Source organism: Crocodylus siamensis, chromosome 1 (assembly GCF_052110815.1).
Source record: "Crocodylus siamensis isolate JL-2025a chromosome 1, ASM5211081v1, whole genome shotgun sequence".
NCBI lineage: Eukaryota > Metazoa > Chordata > Crocodylia > Crocodylidae > Crocodylus > Crocodylus siamensis.
The window spans coordinates 311,024,560-311,044,825 of record NC_143395.1 but is presented as its reverse complement, the minus strand read 5'-3'; the positions used below and the strand labels follow the sequence as shown (position 1 = coordinate 311,044,825).

Here is a 20,266-nt window from a genome sequence, read left to right as displayed (position 1 = left end):
TGTGCCCTCAATAAGTTTTCTTTAAAATGCAACCAGCTCTCCTGGGCTCCTTTCCCCCTTGGACCAGCCTCCCAGGGAATCCTGCCCATCAGTCAGTCTGCTTTTCTGAAGTCCATGGTCCATACTCTGCTGCTCTCCTTTCTCTTTTGTCAGGATCCTGAAGTCAATCACCTCTTCATAGTTTTATAGTTTCTAGGGTCGGAAGGGACCTGAGTAGATCACCTAGTCCGCCCCCCTGCCATGGCAGGAAAGAGTACTGGCATGCGACCTCTTGGTCACTGCTGCCCAATATAAATCAACTGAGCACGTAATTCTTCAGAAGATTTATGCTACATCCAATAAATGCTGGATTCATAAACAGAAAACCAAGGTAAAGTCCTTCCATGTCCTCCACTTTCAGCTTAGTAATTCCTAACCCATGCAGGAAAATGATTCTGCCTTTGGGACTCCAAAAGTAAGATACTTCATGCTCTCTTGAGTCACAGCCTTCATGTTGCTCCTAAGAAATGGCTTGTCACAGCCTTTTCTCAGGTAAGCAAATGGAGATGCCAAGGGTTGAATAATCATACACATTGTGGAGGGTGCATTGTTTTTAGTCCTTTGCATTTCTTGTTTCTTTTGGAACTCTCAACTCTTTATCATAAGACTTTTGCAACTTGCATATCAATTTTTCAGCTTCCTAACTCAGCCTTGATTCTTCTAAATAAATCTGAGTAAGCAACTGTCAATAGATGACAAAATCTCAAGGAGTTGTAGTAACCAAAGGAAATCAGATGTATGTGGCACTGTAGAAAAGACTGCCCCTTTACAATATGAAAGTTGCTTAGAGAGAGTAAGAGTCAAAATAATGGCAAGAGTTTGACATTATTTAGGTGCAATGAAATCAGCACTTGTGTCATTTGTCCAGATACTTCTATTTTAGTCATAGTCATGAGTCTTTTCTAATAAAAAATTAGCAGTTGTTCTGGAAACTATTATGAGACTAAGTAGACTGACCTCACTTTTTATTTCAAGTCAAATCTAATTCAAAGAATAAAGCTTAAAAGGCCTTGCATGCTACCACAAAGCTACACTCCTGGAATTCCATTATTGTTATGTCTTATTTTAGATATAATTTCTTCATAAGAGCCCTCACATGTGTGTGTTAGTGCTCCTGACTTCAATGGGAAATGTGTATGCACATCCAAGGACAAGATGTAATTCTAAAGCATTATTCAACAAAGGGTACATACAGTCATTTTCATTTCACATGCCTACATTCCACTGCTTCAGGCCAGGCAGCATGAAAGTCAGATCCTAATTATCTCTGGCCAAGGATATATTAGTGGAGGTGGGTAGGAAATATGTAAAAGCTCCCTTTTTGCTTCCCAGATCTTGGAACTTATCTATACTTAGTATCCCAAATGAGTGAAAGAGCCATGACAATGCCTGGAGATCACCAGGCCATAAGAAAACTCCATCTGTGCACCTTCCCCTCATCCACAACTTCTAAACTTGCAACTGCAGCAGGCTTATACTTCCTGATATCTCATGGAGTCTGAATCCAGTACATTTAGGGCCACCTCACAACAGAAAGGCAGTGAAAAATTACTAGAATGTGGTCCAAGGTTACAGTCTACATGTCTGAAGCTTTGTTCATTATTCAGAAGAGATCAATCAGACCTTATGAAAGATCTTCACAAAACATCAACATTCTAGCCACTTTAGAAAGTCCATGCTATCTTTTTAATGTAATACTTTCTCTCCATTAATCTCACCTCAATATCCTTTGAGAAATCCCATGAAAGATAATATATTCAATATATTCAGACATATGAAAAAATATTATATCTATGAAGTTTAAACCTCAGCAGTAGACTCATAGTTTTGCACTGTCTTTCAACTCTTTGCTTTTATATATTAGCTCCCCAAACCCTTGGTTTTCCTTGGAGAGAACTGAAGATTTTTTAAAATCCTTTTTCATACTAAACTTTGCTCCTGTATAGGAGTAAGTAAAATAAATTTAGTCATGAGATTTAAAGTCATACTCAATTATTCAAGCAACTAACAAGAATTATGCCATACCAATAGCTGATTCAGTTAAATATAGAATTCCACGTTAGTCAAGCAGGTTCTTCATCTTAAAGGGTCATGTCAAGAACAGGGGATGCCATGAGGTTTGTAGCCAATGGTCATTTAGAATTTTTGTACCGCAACAGCTAATAGTTATAGAAAGTGTTTCAATTAAATACCTATGATTTCCAGATTAATCCACCAAAGGCCTGATCTTTTATACTTAATACACATAAAAATGTCCCTTGGCTTCCTTGTACCCCTAATATTTTTCAGCAAGAGCAATAACCAACCAAAGCAGTGGTTCTCAGCTGTTTTAGACTTTAGGCATCCCTGGACATACTCAAGGTACTCCTCAGAAAATGTCAGTCCTTTAAGTCTTTTTTTAAATATAGAAAAATAATAGAGCTGCTTTTCTGTTGCAAAGAACTCAGAAAGACCATGACCACCTGACACCCTGGTTGAGAATCACAGATCTAAGGATATCGTATGAAATCCTGACCCATTGAAGTCAAAGTCAAAACTTCACTGACTTTTAAAGGTCTAGGGGTGCCTGTACATCAGCTGGGATGCTGCTCTGATGGGCTGCAATCATACCACATTGGAGCAGACTCAATTAATCAAGTCTGCTGGAGTGTGGTAATAACCATGCTCCCGCCAGCCTCTGTATCTTGTGTATCAGCATCCCCACATGTCAAAATGGTGGCAGGGGTGCTTGAACTAAAGCTTGTTCAATGAGCTTAAGATAAAGCACCCCACCACCATTTTGAAGCACAGGGAGACTGATTCATGAGACACTCTGGGCGTTTTAATGAGATCAGCTCTCAAAGCCTCTGTAATTAAAGTGATCCTGCCCCAACTGTCCCAGAGCACATGCAAAAACACCCTAGGATTTTAGCTAAAGAATCAGACTCTAAGACCCAAGTCTATTCCATAATAAGTACATAATATTTTTTTTAATGTTTTTGAGAGTGTGATTCTTTAGAATACTTTTTTAAATTGCCCTCCTAATTCAAGTGTATTTCTGAATAATTATCAGAGTGCTGAAATTAAGACCCATTAATTTAGATTCATTCCATTCATTTTTTGTAATAAAAAATGTACACATACATTCATTTCATACACATTATTCCTGATATATTTTTACAACAATGCAAGCTGCTATGTAAAGAGTTTTTCCTGCTGAAATTTGCACTGACATACTAGCCAATACAAAAGCAGGGGAAGTGCAAATGTTTATAGCAGTAAAAATCACTGAATTTCTCTAACTAGTATATTTTCATTTGACCAATGTTACTGCTAATGCAAAACCACTTATGTCTATTCAGTTTCTCCAAGGAAGAATATGAAACTTTGAATTTTTCTTAACAGCTGTCATATTGTGCCCTTATATATGGCACCTGATTTTCCTTGTACACTATTTTATCCCCCGACACATTATGCTCAGTTTTGTAGCAATCATGCCACATGGTGCTACTTGCAAGTAAATCTGATACCTGCATATGCAAGTAGCACATTTACTTCTGAGTAGTTACTGGGTGCATCTAAATGAGCAGTTGTTTCTTAAGCAGGTACTAAATGATTGTGCAGTAACCAGCATTACTGCACAGTCCCATAGCCACATGGTTATTTTTAGCTGCTACTGTGCAGTAGCTCCTTGCTACCGGGAAGTAGCATCGTTATCATGGTTTGTGCCTAGCAATGCTACATTACTGTAGCAATAAGCCAAGGCATAGTAGCTCATTGCTACACTGACGTAATGTCTTGTGTAGATGCACCCACTGTGCAGTAACGCACGTGTAGATGCCAACTGGGAGCAAATTTGCTTCTAGTCAGCCCTACCACTAAGAAGCCAGCCTGAGGCTAGCCTCAGGGTTCAGGCTGAGAGCCTTTCTTGCCCCAGGGCTGGGCTGCCTGTATGGCAGCCCCAGCCTCAGGCCATAAAAAGCTTGCAGGCATTTTGAGCCCTAGGGCACATGCAGGCAGCCTGAGGCCACTCTAAGCCCCTGTATTCCCTTGGACAGGCCTCAGGTCAGCAGTGCCAGACTGCCTGCACCCCAACACTGCTGTCTGCCACAGCAGTGGTACATGCCTGCTAGGCCCATGCCATCCAGGCCTGAAAGCTGCTCCAGGTTCCTGCAAAGCCTGTCAGCACCCAGGTCCAGCTGCAGGCAGCTCCTGGCCACTGGGGCCAGCCCCACCTGTCCACATCCCACCCCCAGCAGCCTGCCCTGAGCCTGCAGGTGCTGTGGGGCATTGCCTCACTATACATCTCCCAGTCCCATACTATGCCCCTGCACTGGGTGTCACAGGCAGATGCCCAGGCTTGGAAGCACAGGGACAGCCATGCAGAGGCCCAAAGAGCTGGTGACCTCACCCTCGCCCACACCTGTTCCCACCAGCCAGGACCTCAACTAGTCCATGGAGGAGACTGGCAACATTGTGGCACTGTGGGGCAGGGTGGAGGTACAGCAGCAGATCCCATGGGGTGGGCACACCAATGCCCGTGTCTATGAGGGGCTGTCAGGTCAGACGTGGGAGTGCAAGACATAAAGGTCAAGGCCTTGCAGGCATAGTGGGTCAGTATCACTGACCACAATCATTGGTCAGGGAATGCCTACAAGTCAATGTCCTTTATGTGGCAACTGACACTGATCCCCATGCACCATGACCCAGGCCACAACTATGCTGTGTACAGCAGTACAGGTGACCTGCCCAAGCCCCCTGGCCTCCCCCCTCAGCCTGGCACCTGCAGTGATGTGTCACCAAGAGAGGGCCTCTCAGGCCTCCAGCAGCCCATTCAGCCAAACTCCACAGTGGCAGCCTTTACCAGCAGCTTGGGGAGCTTAGGCCAGCACCTGCCCTGACAGCTCTGCAGCTCCAGCCATGAGGTATAGCTGGCCGTGTCACCGCCAGCAGCACCAGCTCCTTCTTGAGAGGGGCACCCAGCCAGGCACCCACACACCCTGGCCCACTGTCTGAGGAAACCACATGGAGCTACTTGCCATCACCACCAACCAGGACCAAGCAGAACCACTGGCCACACCAGCCCTGGCCACATGGTAAGGCCTGCACTCAGGAGTGTTCCAAACCTTTACCAAATTCTTAGGCTCAACATTATTAATATTTTGATTTATCTTTAATCATTTTCATATTTACATTTCCTCTGGTTACTTCATTTGTTACAGTCAGACTGGCCACACTTCAAATATTTAGGAAAGGGTATTAGCCGTGCTTAGAAACATGGTATATGAGCCTGAATGGATGCTACATTATTTCCAGTGACCAAACCAGATCATTAAGAGCTATCTTAGATACCTACTTCATTCTGTCTTGTAGAAATACTGGTAGATTTACATTTGAAGGAAATCAAAGCAGTGGACAATAAGCTGAATATGAGTCAACAGTGTGCTCTTGTTGCCAAAAAATGATAATGACATACTGGGCTGCATTAGTTGAAGCATTGCCAGTAGATTGAGGGAAGTGATTATTCCCTTCCATTCAACACTAGTGAGTTCACATCTGGAGTATGTGTCAGGTTTTGGACCCCCCTACTACAGAAAGGATGTGGACAAATTGGAGAGAGTCCAGTGGAGGGCAATAAGAGTCTGCAGCTCTAGAATCAGCCTTCTTAGTCATCAACAGACCCATCTACAAGCCTTCACTTGACCTGTGGGAATGATCATCCTTGACTGTGAGGGATCACCATCACTGATGAAGAAGGAATGTGAAAAATGAATATAAACTCATGAATACTATACAGAAGGGACATTAGAAGCCTTTTTCTCTTCCTGTTTCATAAATCATAAGTTAGAGAACACTCAATAAATCTGAAAAGTGATAGATGGAAATATATTTTCCATGCAAGGCATATACATGAACTGATTGTCCCAGGAGGTCACTGAAAGCATGAATTTAACAAGATTCAGCATTGTACTAATTGTTAATAAAATTAACGCTAATAAAAAGAGTATAGAAAGGGATATAAAACCAAATAGTTAAGAGTTTAAGTAAATCTTTATTAGAGAATATGGGAACAGAATATTTCAAAAGATATATAATTGGGTTTCTTGTTCCTTTCTCTGTAACATGTGGCCACATGGAGACAAGTTAGTCAAGTTAATGCTCCATACCACAACACTCAAGCATGCTGGAGATCTGAAGAGTAGTGGCAGGGGAGCCCTTAAGGCAGCTTCACTGGCACATTTTTAGATTTGGCACGTATGAAAAGAAGTAGGAGGGCAAGTCATACTTCTAGGCAGCAGTTTTGGATGCACCATGGAAACTGCATAAATCTGCCCTTAGTGGTCTAGATAAATAATAGGTCTGGTACCTTATAACAATTCTAGTTTTCTTAAATCTATGCATTAGATTTTGGGGAGTTATTTCTTAAATGAATGAGCAAGGGGAGTAATTAATGTCATTAGGCAGTTTAATTGCACCATGATCCCCATTTCATTATAGAGCCACAACGAACCTCATTAACTACCAGATTTTGGACATGTCTATTATGCCAGTTTAGCATGGCAGGTAGTGCTGTGTTGAAACACTATATGCTATGTCACAAGCTATCCTGTGAATCAGAAATGTGACTACCTGAACCAGATGTAGCATGACCACATTCACGCAATACTACACTAGAGTTAATTAAGTAAAAGGCTTTGGCTTCCATGACCACAGCCCACTCTTTGGCGAGAGAGGCAGCGAGCTGCTGGGAAGAGATGGCCTCCACCTCTCCCCCCTGGGGAGGAGGCTCTTCTCAGCCAGGCTGGCTGACCTGCTCCACCGGGCTTTAAACTAAGCCTGCTGGGGGATGGGGGGACTACTCCACTGCTGGCCCGCTGAGCAACCCTTGAAAAGCCAGCAGACCAAGGCACTTAAGGGAACCCACCCCTGCCCCAGCTCTGGCACAATCTGTGGGCAAGGCAAGAGCCCCCAAGGGGACACTTGCCTGCCTGTAAATTAATGCCAAGAGCCTGGGCAACAAGCAGGAGGAACTCACCCTCCTGCTCAGTGCAAAGAATTATGATGTCTTTGGGATAACGGAGACCTGGTGGGACTCCACCCATGACTGGACCACGGGTATAGAGGACTATACCCTGTACAGGAGGCATTGAGTTGACAAAAGGGTGGGGGATGTAGCTCTCTATGTGAAGGAAAGCTACATGTCCCTGCAAGCTGATGTTGGCAACCAGCATGGACAGCTAGAGACCCTCTGGGTAAAAATTTGTGGGGAATACGGCACAGGGGACACAATGGTGGGAGTCTACTACAGACCTCCCACTCAAAGTCCTGAGCTTGACCAGGAGTTCACCCGGGAACTGACTAAGGCTGCTTGCTCCAGGACCTTGGTTGTCATGGGTGACTTCAATTACCTGGACATCTCATGGGAAGATCACTCAGAGCTTTCTCTCATGCGTGGATGACCTCTACCTGACTCAAGAAGTCTCTGGGCCAACGAGAGGCAAAGCGCTGCGCGACCTGGTACTGGCTACGGGGGACAACTTAATCGGCGACCTAGTGATCGATGGGAAGCTGGGTGACAGCGACCACGAGCTGATCACCTTCACCATCCGCTGTAAAGCTGGCAAGTCAGTCAGCAACACAGAAGTCCTTGACTTCAGAAAAGCCAACTTTGACAAGCTCAAGAGGCTTGTCGGTCAGGCCCTCAGGGACCGTGACCCCAGGGAGATGGGAGTTCAAGAAGAGTGGTTGCTTCTCAAAGAAGCGATCCTCAGTGCACAAGCTAAATCTATTCCAACATGCAGGAAAGGCAGCAAGAAGGCACAGCAGCCCTCCTGGCTCTCCAGGGACCTAGCGGACCTCCTGCGGGTAAAAAGGAAAGCCTACAAAGGATGGAGGATGGGATTCACCTCCAAGGAAGATTATTCTGCACTGGTCCGGTCCTGCAGGGAGCAACCCAGGAAAGCCAAGGCTGCAACTGAACTCCAACTAGCTTCAAGCATCAAGGACAACAAAAAGTCCTTTTTCAGATATGTGGGGAGCCGGAGGAAAAGCAAGGGCAACGTTGGACCCCTGCTAAACCAGATGGGGCAACTGACAACTGATGCCCAGGAAAAAGCCAACCTATTAAATAGGTACTTTGCATCAGTCTTTCATCAGTCCCATGGGACGCCCATGCCTGCTATGGGACAGGGAGATCCGGGTAAGGGGGATCCCCTACCCTCCATAAATGCTGACCTCGTGAAGGAACACCTTGAGAAGCTGGATACCTTCAAGTCAGCCGGCCCTGACAATCTGCACCCCAGGGTACTCAAGGAGCTGGTGAGCATCATAGCCCAGCCCCTGGCACGGATCTTTGAAAATTCCTGGCGCTCTGGTGTAGTGCCCGAAGACTGGAAGAAGGCCAATATGGTGCCGATCTTCCAGGGAGGAGAGTGGATCCGGCTAACTACAGGCCCATTAGCCTGACTTCTATCCTGGGGAAGATCTTAGAAAAGTTTATTATGGAGGCCATCCTTGATGGACTGGCCCAGGCTAACATCCTAAGGGATAGCCAGCATGGGTTTGTTGCGGGTAGGTCTTGTTTGACCAATCTCATTTCCTTCTAAGACAGGGTGACCTATCACCTGGACGAAGGAGAAGAGATTGATGTCATATATCTTGATTTCAAAAAAGCTTTTGATCTGGTATCCCATGATCACCTCTTGGCCAAACTGGCCAGTTGCGGCCTTGGCTCCACCACGATCCACTGGCTGGGAAATTGGCTCCGTGGTCGGACCCAGAGGGTTGTGATTGATGGCAGTCACTCATCGTGGTGCCCTGTGACCAGTGGGGTCCCTCAAGGCTCTGTCCTTGGACCCATACTGTTCAACAACTTCATTAACGATGTGGACATTGGAGTCAGGAGTGGACTGGCCAAGTTCGCCGATGACACCAAACTTTGGGGCAAAGCATCCACGCCAGAAGACAGGCGGGTGATCCAGGCTGGCCCGGACAAGCTCAGCAAATGGGCAGACGAGAACCTGATGGTGTTTAACACCGAAAAATGCAAGGTTTTCCACCTTGGGAGGAGAAACCTGCAGCATCCTTATAGGCTCGGCAGTGCTACGTTGGATAGCACTACAGAAGAAAGAGACTTGGGGGCCATCATTGACCACAAGATGAACATGAGCCTGCAATGCAATGCTGCGGCTAGAAAAGCGACCAAAACGCTGGCTTGCATCCATAGATGGTTCTCGAGCAAATCCCGGGACGTCATTCTCCCCTTGTACTCGGCCTTGGTGAGGCCGCAGCTGGAGTACTGCGTCCAGTTTTGGGCTCCACAATTCAAAAAGGATGTGGAGAAGCTTGAGAGAGTCCAGAGGAGAGCCACGTGCATGATCAGAGGTCACGAAAACAGATCTTACGATGACAGGCTGAGAGCCATGGGACTCTTTAGCCTGGAAAAGCGCAGGCTCAGGGGTGATCTGATGGCCACCTATAAGTTTATCGGGGTGACCACCAGGATCTGGGGGAATGTTTGTTCACCAGAGCGCCCCAAGGGATGACGAGGTCGAACGGTCACAAACTCCTGCAAGACCATCTCAGGCTGGACATAAGGAAGAATTTCTTTATTGTCCGAGCCCCCCAAGGTCTGGAACAGTCTGCCAGCGGAGGTGGTTCAAGCACCTACATTGAACACCTTCAAGAGTAAATTGAATGCTTATCTTGCTGGGATCCTATGACCCCAGCTGACTTCCTGCCCTTTGGGCAGGGGGCTGGACTCGATGATCTCCCAAGGTCCCTTCCAGCCCTGATGTCTATGAAATCTATGAAATCTATGAACTCTGCCAGTTAGGGCAGCTAATCATCCACTAGGCCTCATTTCTAGTTCAGAAAGTAGCACATGTCAAACAATTTGGTGCATTTAAATATGAAGCCATCTACTACGCTAAGTTAGCAATATAGGCATGCCCCTTGCTAACTAAACAGTAACACAAAACACACACTGAAAAATGATGCTTTGATGCACACAACGTTCCCACAGGTGCCAGTTTTTAAAGCATATTTTTCTAAAAGCAAGCAATGGAAGAATATGTTTCAGTTTGTTAATGCTGTTCACAGATTTCATTTAAGATCAATGAAAAAAAGAATAGAAGATATTTATTTAATATTATTTTATATACTACTGCCAAACAAAAAAAGAAATGTAAATTAGTGTTGAAAAATGAAAGAAAGAATTTTTATTTTTAATGATAAAGTACAAAATGAAATTTGATGAAGTTTCGTACTGAAGGGACAAAGAGACCCATTTAATATAATTCCTCACATGAATGCACATGTCAAATGCAGTGTTTACCTACTAAATATGGGAGGTTTTCACTTCTTCTAAAAGTGCAGAAAATCTGTGCTGCTGGCATTATTGGCTCATTTGAATTTACTTTCTGGTTAATAAGTAACTAAAGTGGAAGTAAACTTATTTATCCATAGGTCAGACAAAGAAATTGAATATTTTTATTGCTGTACATTATTTATTTTATGGTGGAACCCAACATGTTCTAAATGCTTCAGAAACACTTTAGAAGGACAGCGTCTTCTCCAAAGAGGACATGAACGTAATGACAAATAAATTTACTGAGGTCAGATAAGGAGCATGACCCAGCAGACAAGATACATTTATATACTAGAGTCACCTTGATTTAACTCTAGGCAGCATGCCTATATATTATCTTGATGAGTCTTCCACAGTAATCCAAATAATCAAAAGTAAATGAGAAAATTGCCTATTTACTGGAACAGGAATAAAATAAGAGACATGCACAGTATTTGATCTCTACTAAATTACTGCAGAAAAATAAATTAGGTACTGCACCATAGATTCACTAGATGCTCCATTTTGTACTAGAACAAACAGGCATTCTCTTTAGTAAGATGTCAGTAAAGGTAGGTGTGATGGGCTGGGTGGCAGTGACTTAGCCCAGGGGTTTTTAAAGGAAAAAAGATGATTGGAGGATTTGGGATTCCCTTTCCTCACCAATCTGGTAATGACTTGGCCCAGGGGTTTTGAAGGGGTAAAAGAAGATTGGAGGACTTGGGATTCCCTTTCCTCACCAATCAGGCTCCAGAGACTCACCCTCCATGTCCCCTGATTGGCCCCTTGGGTCACCTGGAGGGGGATAAAAGGGCCAGCGCAGCTGACTCAGGGGAGACCAGTGAGGGACAACAAGGAAGGACCTTCAAAGAGCTGAGCTAGGAGGGCAGGAGCAGGACCTGCAGGCAGCAGTGGGAGCCTCAGCAGCATGGCATGCAGCCAGCAGGAGAGGCTCCCCCGCTCCAGCCAGGGTCTGAGCAGCGACTGAGAGGTTCCCAGCTCTGCTTCCAGCTCCTCCAGTCAGAGGCCAGGCAGCTTGATGTGAGGCCGGGGCTCCTGGAAGGTCAAGACCCCTAGCAGGCTGGAGTAGTGCCAGCACTGGTGACTGTGTTCTTGCTCACCGTGTGAGAGGTCTGGTTTCAAGTCTCAGCTGAGGTGACTTGGGGTAAGTGAGCTAAAAAGGAGCAAATCTTTTTGCAGTGGAAAGGAGCCATTGTGCTTTCTCCCCCTCTAGGTACCTAGGCCCTATATTTCCTTGTCATTTGACATTTTGTATTTTTATATTTCACCAACCAGTATTGTTTGCTTTGCTGTGTGTGTTTTATATTTTGTTAACCCTGTCTTTTGTCAATGATTGTAAGTGTCTAACCTTTGTTGAACCTTTGGGGCATTGTAGTGTCCGCTATACCCCCTGATTTATGCCTGTTATGTTCCTAGTACTGTTCTCTCATTAAAAAGTAGATGGTTAAGTCCCCATTGGTGGTCTGGCTCTGCTCTATAGGGGGAGGAGAGTTCCTACACCTCCCACAGCACTTGTGCACCTGCTTTGATCCCTTCAATTGGAGAGGGGGTACCTCTTGGAGTGCCGCCCGGGTTACAGTAGGTCTGAACCAGATGTTCATTTGATGTCACTTATAGAGAAAGTATGGACTCAAGACTCATTTGCTCTGATTTTTCTAACATTTGAGCTAGTAGACAGCTGGAGCGGATACATCTCTTTAGAAATACAGATTGTGTTTTCCGTGTGAATAACCTTAGTAACTAAGAACGAAGAAAGAGAAATGCCAAAAAAAAAAAAAAAAAGCAAACATTATGCAATATTAAATCAAAATTGTTTGACAAAAAATGTGTTTACCTAAATCAGGGGTGCCAAAGATACTGACTGTGGAGCCCTATTATTCGGCCAGTGGTGACTTCTGTCCATCTTGGACTGTCCCTGCACACCACATGCAGTGTGCAGGTTGGAGCTGGTGAATATACCATTTGTAGCATATAGGGCCAGTCTGGGGCATGTGCTGCATGGATCTGTACTAGACTGGTCCTGTATGCTGGCTCTTAGTGGGTAAGGCTGGTCTGCTGGCCCAATCTAACCCAGTGACTGGCCCCATATCCCTCATCTGGCCCACTGGAGCCATAAGAGTTTGATACCCCTGACCTAGGGCATTGGAAACCACCTTTTAATATTTACCTCAGTGTGAACTTAAGATAACTTCTGTGCTTCTGTCAGCCTTTTTAACAAGTTGCAACATTTCTCCTTTCACTGTACATTGGTGATGCTCTTTTCTGACTAAAGAAGCTCTTTTATTTCTGCATGGTTTATAATGCAGCTTTTCTATAAAATATGACAATAGTTGAAGATCATTTTTTGCCAATTTGCAACTAGTTAATTATCTCCTTATATTGCCCTTTAATTCTTTTTTAATGAAGATGCCTTCTTTATAAACATCAAGGCCACTTGGGAAAGTCATCTGTGTTAGGAGCCTGAGGACTATGGCACAGCAGCAATCATGAATTCCATGTCTCTAACATCCCCCATGAAGACAGATTACAAGCCATAAAGAACTTTATTCCTAATTTGAAAATTGCTTCTGTTTCCATATACTATCCCACTTCACACTCACATACAACTGCTTCAGATTTGGGGACTTCTACAGACTTGTGTCACTGCCATTGATATACACATGGCCCCCCCAGTATGCCAACATATTTAGGGCAGACTTTGAAGTTCATGTCCTTTATAGTGGCCTTCTCATCCCCATGATAAACAGGGATTTTGCTTTTCTCTGATTTAAGAAAAAAATTCCCAATTTTAAGATTAAAATAATAACCCAAAATCCACATTTCTCTGTGATTTAAAATGAAACACCTCTCTCTCTCTCTCTCTCTCTCTCTCTCTCTCTAATATGGGGATTTTGGGTTACTTTTTTAATTGGAGCTTTGTGATTACAGAAAACTAGGATCCCTGATGATAAGGTAGGTACATCATTGGTATCTTCATTGTACGGACAATGGATAGAATCTCTAGTGAATTCTCACTAGGACTTTACCAGCTTCCATTCTTCCATCAGACTGGCTCTGGAATTTTCCACCCAATATATTCATTTTTTTTTACACATTACCGTGAAGGTTTGCAATAACTACATTGCCATCACATTATATTGGGAACCAACTGACCTCTACAACTACCTTCACACCAGCAACTTTCATCCTAAACACATTGCTGAATACATTGTCCGCAGCCAAGATCTATGTAACAAGCATTTCTCCTCTGATCCCACTGACTGGGATGCACTCCTTAAGGATCTGGAGCAAGGATTCCTACTATGAGAATACAACACCAAATCTGTAGCCTCTCAACTCAGCAAAGCCAGACTTAGATCCTGCTCTGAGCTGCCACAATACCAGCCCTGGGAAAAGGACAACAAACTGCTTCTAGTTATCTCCTACAGCCCCAGGCTTGAACACCTTAGACATCTCATTAATGACCTCCATCCTCTCCTTTAAAAGGAGAATACTCATGGTGGACAAAAAGGCAGCCCAGGTTACCTAACTCCCAGAATCACCAGGGCACCAGGACTCACATGCTTTCTGTGCCCCCACATCAGTAAAGACCACATCATCCTTAAACCAAATAACACAGATGATAACATACAAAGTTAATTCACTTGCATATATGCCATCACTTGCTTACAGTGCCCTTCTGTTGATTACAGTGGTTAGTCTGAGTGATTCCTATGGGGACAGAATGAATGAACGCAAAGGTGACATCAGCTGCAGAAAGACAAGCAGGCCAATAACACAACGCTTCAACCTTTATGCACATTCCATCGCTGACCTGAAGGTGGCTGTTTTCAGATGACAAACTGTTAAAAACCAATTTGAACGGGAAATTGTGGAACATGGAATCATCCACAGACTGGCTTTTGTTAAGTATAGTTTAAACAGGGACTATGTATTGGATTGGAAAAATAAATCTTGGGGGAGAGTTAGTCACCTTACCCTCTACTCCTGCAGCTGCTTCCCCCTACTGCCCCTTCCCCACTTCCTTACTGTCAGATCCTGCTTTCCATGATCATGTGGAAGTGAATAAGAAATTTGAAAATGCTAACCTCAAAATAAACAGACCTGTAATAATTTGAATGTAGTACCCATAAACCAGTGGTTCTCAACCTATTTGCCATAGTTGGTCACACTTGTAGGTCTTAATGTGTGTGGGCCACACCCACACAACTTACTTCCTGTGAATCCATTAAAAAAAATGTTTTAACAGGATGCCACATAGGCCACAGCAGAGCACTGATTGGACTCCAGATTAAGAACCACTGCCATAGAGACTTTTTTCATGCAAAAATGATGCATCCTAGTTTATTTTTAACTACTGCAAATTATAGCACAGGTACTCCATAAAACATTTTTAAGCAGCACTTTGGTACCTGCTTATATATAATACAAACTAGGCGGGCCTACACAAGACATTTAATGTGGTGTAGACTAATTAGCTGTGCAGTAAATGTTGTGTGTCTACACATACACGCTATTAGGCTGGAGTAAACTAATTTACTCTTCAAGAGGAGCTTAAGGGGTCGGGGCGGCAGATTGCCCCCTCAGTCCCCCTCAGGATGGAGTCTCCCACAACAAACACCTTACATTTTGTCTTGGGGAGAGCGGGAACGGTAGCTGCAGTTGGCCTGTGTTGCCTGTGGGAGCTGGCAACTTAGCAGGCTCTGCTGGAGCAGGAAGAGGTGCATAACTGTTGCTAAGCTCCAGTGGGGTAGGGGCCTTGGTGCGGCAGGCCTTAGGGCCCTTGACCACCTTGGTCCATGACTCTGACTGGACAGAGTGGGAGGTCCCAGAGTCCTTCTTTGTCCTGGAGGGAGATGGTGGTCTACCCTCTGGCTCCTGGGGGAGAAGGGCCTGGCACTAGGAGTCGATCTCCTGCTCACAGTCCCTGATGGCATGCAGTCTCTGGACTGTGTCCCAGAGCTCCTCCAGCTGGTGCGCCAGAGACCCCAGTAGGGAGCAGACCCCGCAAGGGGAGGTGGCCATGCTCCTGGGCCCCACAGCCTGAAAAAGGGACAGGCAGTCCCCGCAGCCAAGAGCCAGGGGCTCCGTCTGCATGGAGCCTGGGACCATGGGCTCCGTCTGGGTGGCCATCTCTGAGGTGCCCGGGGCAGGGGCTGCAGAGCCCAAGGGGACCCTCAGGGTGTGATGCATGCCCATCTGTGTCAGGCCTCTTGTAGGCTGGCTACGGCTGGGACTGTCTACCCTAGGGGGTTTGTAGGCAGGGTCTCGGGCCCATCCGTGCACCCTCCTGCGCGAAATCCACGCTAACTCACACGCCGGCAGACAAGTTTGCCTGTTTGTGCACCCTGTTCATGCAGCTCCGGCAACGTGGCTCCCTGGGGGGCTGGGCCAAGTAGGGGCCTGGGCGAGGCTTGACCTGGTCTGGCTCCACACAGCTGCCTCCTCCCACTCAGTGAGGGGCTAACCCCCTCTCACCACGGGCCCTGCTTGCCTCCGGTTCTGCTGTGGGTCGGCATGGGGCTCTGTGGCTGCTGGAGGGTGTCCGGGGGGGTTTTGGGGGAGCGGGGGCGTGGTAGGCTTTCACCCGTGCGTCTCTCACCGCTCCAGAGTCTAACTGGGGAATTAATGTGAAACAAACTTTGGAGCAGTTCAAGCCAGAGTAAATTGCTTCCAGGCACAGCATCTACATGTGTGCCCAAGACAGTAGTAATTTGAGCTGGGGCTGAGCAGACCCCTGGATGGCTGGATACAATTTACGCCTTCAGTCAGCATCTACACATGTGTTCCAGCACAGTAAAGTACTCTGTCATAAGATGGTACTATCCCTATGACAGAGTTAATTAGTTTACTGTACCATAATACTGGCGCATGTGTAGACTGTGATGCTTTACTGCGGAGTGAATAAGTCTACTCCACAATCAAGGGCACGTGTAGATGCACCCACCATGTATGATATTAGCCCAAAGCCAAAAGATTAATGATTCACCATACAGTTCATTGGGCTGGGCCCCAGAAGAGACAAGTGTTTCAAGCCATGGTGACCAAATAGCTCAGCACTCAGTATATATGTGTACTCCACATTCCTCCCTCACCCCACCTGCGAAGGAGTCATGTGCTAATTAGCTCCCCACTTATGACTGCAACCAGGTGTTCTTGTCATAAGTCCTGGGATAATCTAAAAATGTATATGTAGACAGTGTGCAAGGTTCTCTGGGCTGGCTCCATCTCATGGAAGGTGAGGCCACACTCATCATATGCATAGGACTGAGAGAGGGGGCAACAGAGGGATTACAGATGAACTGTTTGGGGCCTATGTTGGTGATGTTTGCTAGATATATAAGGCTGGTCAAGAAACAGGAATCTTGCTATTACTGAGCATTATGTGCTGATTTTGGTAGTAGTTTAATGACAGACAATGTATTTAGTGAAGTTTTCTTGTATGCAAAAGTAAGATAGGTCTTTTCCCTTATGGTTGGGAGAAAAAACCTTGTCTTGTCTTGTATTTGAGTAAATACAGTATATCTATGTTGTTTCATCTATAAGATGCAAATCTCTGCTGCCTTTTATAGCAACAATCAGTTAACCAGCTCTGTGAACAGCAGCTAGTCTTCAGCATCTCTGTTTGGGGTAATTACAGTTTAATTGGCTGACAGAATCCCTTCATCTAAGCTATGAATTAACTATGTGACATGATAATTCCTAATGATCTGCTCTCATGAATGCTATCAATTAGCTAAGAAACTGAATAGCTCTCCCCTGCCTACTTTTTCGCTCTTAATGGGAATTTATATTAAATCAATTCCCTCCAGTGTTTTTTCAGCTGATAACACTGATTTTTTTTCGATTTTCACATTTTGCTTTCTTTTTTACTCACTTGTTGATCTTAAATATTTTTCTTGTTTGTATACAATCACAGGTAGAGGCCAAAACTCCTATTCTGCTATCTTGTCATTGTGTCTACTGTAACAGACACAACAGTGTTAAAGGATGGGATGGACAATATTAGAGCCAAATTTTTAAAAAATTACAGCTATATTAAATTCTACTTTTTTAGAAGTGCTATTCATTCAAAAAGTAGTCTCTACATACCTGAAACTAGGCATTTTAAAGGAATTACCTAATTTGAGATTATTTTAAAATGAAAATTTACAGCTCTCATGAACAATATAGTTTTTGTTGTTAGTAATTAAAAAATATTTGTAGGAAATTTATATTCCTAGAAATCTTTTTTATATATTTCACAGAAAACCAACAAATCAATTTTTAATTTCTGGCAACAAAAACTATATTGTTCATGAGAGCTGCAGATATAGATATAGACATATAGGTCAATTTTATTGAGAGAGAGAATATAGATATTGTTGTCCTCTCTTTTTCTCAATATAAATATATAAATAAAATAAGTCACCTAGGAGAGCTTTTTGCCAATACAAATAGTCAGATAAAACTTAATGGAAATTTTCTTTCCTTTATATGCATTTTTACTACTGTGGCATCCTAGTTGAGAATCGGTGTTGTAAGCCATTCAGTCTGTCTTGACATACTTCTTGAATAAAGACAAAAACATATCAACATTAAATCTAGTCTTTAGAGTACTTCAGACAATTAGGGAGAGTATGAATTTCATACTTCCTATTCTTAGGGAGTGTTCTAGTTTTAAGTTCAAGAAATGTTGCACCACTATGGTAAAAATCTGGATGTTCTTCAGTAGTTTTAGGACAAAGGATGCATCTACATGAGAGATTTACTATGGAGTTGCCTTATTAGCTCCACAGTACAATCTCAGTGTCTATATGTACAGCCCTAATAGGCTGCGGTAAACTCATAAACACCACTATAGCTTAGTACTTGTCAACACAAGTACTATCCTATAGTGGCATTACTTAGTACATCACAATGTACATGTAGATGCTGATGGGGCTGGCTGGTGCACTAGGGTGCTTCGCTGCAGGGATGCTTCAGTGCCTGCAGGCTAGCACTGCACTGAAGCACCCTCGTGTCCCCGTCAGCCGCTCCACAGCACATTGAGTCAGGTTGAAGCAGCCCCAGGCTGCAGGCTGACCCCCTGGGCCCTGTGCCACCCAGGCTCAGGTTACTCCTACCCAGCTCAACATGCTGTAAATACAGTGCCCAGGAGCAAACTGGTGCAAACTGTGCCAGAGTTTATTCAGCTGAATTTATTTCACATGCAGATGTGCCCAGGATAAGGGAAATTACTGCTTGAATAAGGTTGAAACATCATGTAGGACAATTTATTATATTCCAGGATTTCTATTTAATAAGGATATAAATCAAATGCCTAGAATATATGAGGAGGCTGGTAATAAAACTTCATCTTATTTGAACTGATCTATGAATGAAAGAGCAGGTGATCATGAACTACAGTGAGATAAATATAGAGAATAATAATGAATGAAATGAAGAATGAGATGATAAAAGCATAAAGGAAACAATTCACAGAATTTTTTTCTATTTGTGAATGAAAACTTGATCATCTGTCAAATTCTGTTATGTAACAAGAAGAAAGGGCACTTCAAATGTTACAATACTGGTCATATTTAGTATACAATGCTAAACCCACTCCAAATGCATATATTTTGAAAATAGCGCATTCATTCTCTATTTGGCAGGTAAAATATTTGACAAATTAATAGAAATAATTCTCCAAATAAAGAAAAGATGGAACAAGCATAACATGAAATTGGTTCCATTGTAATGGTAAGAAACAGGCCATCATAAAGACATACATAGATTCGTAGATGTTAGGGCTGGAAGGGACCACACAAGATGATCAGGCCCAATCCTCCTATTTTATTGATATAGATACCTTAAAATACACCACAGGAAAATAGGTCTGTGTTCTTAAAGTTAAAAACTGATTACACAATACCAGATTTTATTGGACACTAATTAATTAAAAAAATTACTGTGGCCACAAAATCAACCTTTTTTGGCAACTTAATCTCCTTTTGAATTGAACATAACTTGTTAAAGACAGGTCAAGGACTGTGCAACAAGATGTTTAGAGTAATTTTTTGTCCAAATTTGCCATGTATAATTTTCATTAGGTCATCCTCTTTGTGCAATGAGATAAATAATTCCACTGTCTGCATTATTTCTGCACAACAAAATGCCTCAGTTAGACCACAGTGGCAGTCATCTAAAATTAAATATTAATTAATTACATTGATTTATCCACAGAAAGAATGTCTGGTGTAATATGCTCAAGCTGTATCAGCCAGTGACACACATCACAGCATTCAGCATACTGGCAGATTCACATGTTATATATAAATGTCAAACCTGCTATTTATTTTCAATTTCAAATGCATTAATATTAGCTCTATCATGCTGACAAAGGGTATAATGAAGACATTTGATTCATTTTTTTTTCTTTTTGAAGGATAGGCAAAAGAAAGCTTGAATGTCAATTACACATGATGAGTAGATCTTTTCTTTCCATTGAAAGACTCATTCATTCATCTTAAATTTCCCATTCCCATTCACAGTGCAATGGATGTAGTTTGTAAGCAGCAGGAGGAGGTATATATGGGAGATAATTACATAACAAAGGTTGGGATGGGATGGGCTTCACCTCTCATCCAAAGGTAAGTGGATGTTTTCTTTCAGGTTGGCTGATCTCCTCCAGCGGGCTTTAAACTAGGCTCATCGGAGAAGGGGAGGATGAGGACAGAGGGAGCCAGGGAACACCGAACCAAGAGTCACCCACAAGAACAGCCCAGCCAAGACAGGCAAAAAGCACAGGAAATACCCAGGTAAGAGACAGGGGCCCAGATAGTCCTGGGATTAGGGGGGCGGTTCATGCATCTTCAGGAGGCTTTAAATGCCTCTACACCAATTCTCATAGTATGGGGA

At 43.7% G+C, this 20,266-nt stretch overlaps 1 protein-coding gene across 1 annotated transcript in view; it reads right to left on the bottom strand.

The window, feature by feature from the left end:
- Positions 1-20,266, bottom strand: part of NALF1 (NALCN channel auxiliary factor 1) — an 806,963-nt gene that overhangs the window by 58,360 nt on the left and 728,337 nt on the right. The gene's annotated exons all lie outside the window — the stretch shown is intronic.